Below are 3,375 nucleotides of genomic sequence, written 5' to 3'. Positions count from 1 at the left end.
ACTCTCTCCCCACCCCTACCCTCCTCTAGCTTATCTCTCCACGCTTCAGGCTCTCTGCCTTTATTCCTGATGAAGGGCTTTTGCCCGAAACGTCGATTTTGCCTGTCCTCGGATGCTGCCTGAATTGCTGTGCTCTTCCAGCACCACTAATCCAGAATCTGCAGGATTTTATGCAGGGACTCGACTGAAAAGTTGACACAAGGTTAAACTGCGCTAAATGGGACCAGTCAGACTGGAGGTAGAGAATCCTTACCTGATTCTGTAACAGTGTCAGTATTGTCCTAATCTCAGCCCCAGTGCAGTAGAGGCAGCTAGCAGTCTGATCAATCGCATAGTGATCCAACGCAAAATAAGAGAAATCGAAACTTAGTGAACTTCCTGCTTGTACTCGGAAGTCGTATTTGATGGATAAAGCGGATCTGTGAAGGCGCCGAATGGAATTGAAATGTTTGGAAACATTTTTTTCTCAATGACGGAGAATAGTTTTGATAAATTAAACTGGGCGGGTGCAAATAAAAGATGCACACAATCACAGTTCACGGAACACCGATGACAGGTTATGACAAGTAAGTCACAGTGATGACTCATCGATATGAGAGAGTTTCAGACCTGGTGGCTTCAACCTTAGACCAGACAGAGGAACGATGGTTTTGAGGCAACCACTTACTATCCCATTGGGTTTATCAACAGCCTTTTCAGAAAACGTTGCTAACCACTAGAATTTCAGAGTCGTGCGGCAGGAACTAATGACATTTTGTTTAGATAATGGACGTGAAGAAAACTATTGATGATGGTTTAGTTTTTAAAAAGTCCCACATGATGTGACCCTCAAAAGTACTGACCACCAATGGTCCAAGTTCAGATTTTTTTTAACACAGGGTCTTCCCCACTTCCAGTGGCTAAAATTTGGCAAGTTCACTGATGGTGCCATTGCCATCACCTGCACACCAGCAGCCAGAGGTACATCATGGGATATTAATTAAATATTGGAGCTATGTGGTTGATTCCGGTTCTCAGACAGACGTTAATCGATGGCCTGTCTCACAAAGAGAGTTAACCTGTGCTGTAGGGTAGGCATCAACTCCAGCTCATCACCACCTTCTTGCAGATGACCAAAAAATACTGGCTCCACAGGTAAACCCATGTTCCTAAACCAATACAAAGGACAAAGTCCAGCCAAGTTCATAACACAAATGTAGTGCAGACCATTTGGCCCTTCATGTCCATACTGGCTCGCTGGAACAGCCTCTCGCCTGGTCCCATGTTTTCCCCAAACCTTGTCTCTTAAGATACTCATCAACACCCTTTTGAAAATCCCGATTGAATCTACCTCCATCATACTGTCAGGCAGATTCCATATCTGAATCACTTGCATAAACATTTCTTATTACCATCAATTCCTTTGTCAATCTATGCTGTCGCGTTCCCAAACCCATCTTCAGTGGGAATAATTACTCTCTATCTATTGTATTGAACCTCTTGCCTGACAAATCTCCTTGCCAGCTTCTCCAGTTTAGCAATGTGACCAAAGTCCCTGACTCCTGGAACCATTCTGGTGAGTCTTTCCTGCATGCTCTCAGTCTAACGTCAACGGCAAGGCAACTATTGGAACAATGGGACAACAAATCTGCATTTGGAGAGGCAGGGATTAATTAACAACAGGCAGCCTGGTTTTGTTAAGGGAGGTTGTGTCTGACTTGATTAATTTTTTACAAGAGGTGACCAGGTTTGGAGATGAGAGCAAAGTCTTTGATGTAGTTGACTTGACTTCATTAAAGCTTTTGGAAAGGTCCCACATGGGATACTGATGCAAAGATTAGAGCCCATGGGATCCAAGGAAATTTGCCAAATTGAATCCATAATTGGCTGAGTGACAGGAAGCAGAGAGTGATGGTTGTGTGGCGTTTTCTTGGCTGAAGGCTAGTGTCCAGCGTGGTCCCACCGGGCTATATAAATGATTTAGACTTGAATTTAAGAGGGTTGGTCAGCAATTTCACAGACGATATAAAAATTAGTGGAGTAGTAAATGTTGAGGATAGTATAAGATTAAAGGATATAGATGGGCTGATCAGTGGCAAATGAAATGCAATCTAGCTAAATGTGAAATGATGCACTTGGGCAGGTCTAACAAGGGAATACGCGATGAGGGGTAGGACTCTAGGAAGCAGTGAGGATCAGAGGGACTTTGGTGTGCATGTTCACCAGTCCCTTAAAGTATTAGGTGAGATGAATAAAGCAGTTAAGAATACATGCTGTATACTTGCCTTTATTAGTCAAGGCATAGAGTTTGAGAGCAGATAGGTTATGCTGGAAGTGTATAAAGTACTGATTGTTAGAGTATCGTGTGCAGTTCTGGAATCCACATATTAGGAAGAAAGTGATAGCCTTGGAGAGGGTGCAGAGGAGATTTACCAGATACTACCTGGGCCAGCGAGTTTCAGTTATGAAGAGAGATTGGACACTGTGGTTGTTTTCCTTTGATCAGAGGGGATTGAGATTACAGGGGGCATAGATAGGGTAGACAGGAGAAAACTGCTTCTGTTAATAGAGGGATTAATGACCAAGGGCATAGATTTAAAGGAAGGGCAGAGGATTTAGAGGAGATATGTAGAAACAAATTCATCCAGAGAGTGATGGGCATCTGGATTACCAAGGCATACAAGGCAATAGACCAATTGCTGCGAAATGGGATGAGATGGTTGTTTTTGACCTGTACAGATGTGATTGACAAGGAGCCTTTTTCTGTGCTGGAGCCCTCTGTGTCTATGACTATGATTGTATGACTCTCCAAAGTCTTCACTTTGTTCCTAAAGAGTGGTTCTGGAACTAGACACAATGCTCTATTCAAGGCTGAACTGGTGTTTTAGAAAGGCTCATCATAACTTCCTTTTATATACTATCCATCTATTCAAAAAGTCTAGGACCTTTAATACTATAATAATACTTTCTCAACCTGTTCTGCTATCTTTAAAACAAATGTGAATAAACCCTTACACACCCTAGAATTGTATAAGGTATTTTCCTTTGCTTCTCTGTTTTTGTTCTATCAAAAGCGCAGCAGGTCAGGCAGCATCCAAGGAATAGGAGAATCGACGTTTCGGGCATAAGCCCTTCTTCAGGAATGAGGAAAGTGTGTCCAGCAGGCTAAGATAAAAGGTAGGGAGGAGGGACTTGGGGGAGGGACTTTGGAAATGCGATAGGTGGAGGGAGGTCAAGATGAGGGTGATAGGCCGGAGTGGGGTGGGGGCGGAGAGGTCAGGAAGATGATTGCAGGTTAGGAAGGCGGTGCTGAGTTTGAGGGATTTGACTGAGACAAGGTGGGGGGAGGGGAAATGAGGAAACTGGAGAAATCCGAGTTCATCCCTTGTGGTTGGA

At 43.6% G+C, this 3,375-nt stretch overlaps 1 protein-coding gene across 3 annotated transcripts in view; it reads right to left on the bottom strand.

The window, feature by feature from the left end:
• LOC122562199 overlaps window positions 1-544 on the bottom strand; it is a 28,648-nt gene extending 28,104 nt beyond the window's left edge. For 2 of the 3 annotated variants that reach the window (XM_043714870.1, XM_043714871.1), the window contains exon 1: window positions 254-542. The gene's annotated coding sequence lies outside the window, so the exon portion shown is untranslated. Of the gene's footprint in view, window positions 1-253 lie in introns of all 3 variants that reach the window. The other variant, XM_043714872.1, reaches the window with a different exon arrangement.
• Window positions 545-3,375: the final 2,831 nt, after the last annotated feature.

Source organism: Chiloscyllium plagiosum, chromosome 24 (genome assembly GCF_004010195.1).
Source record: "Chiloscyllium plagiosum isolate BGI_BamShark_2017 chromosome 24, ASM401019v2, whole genome shotgun sequence".
Taxonomy (NCBI): domain Eukaryota; kingdom Metazoa; phylum Chordata; class Chondrichthyes; order Orectolobiformes; family Hemiscylliidae; genus Chiloscyllium; species Chiloscyllium plagiosum.
Note: the sequence above shows the minus strand (reverse complement) of the source record. Positions and strands in the feature narration are given on the sequence as shown.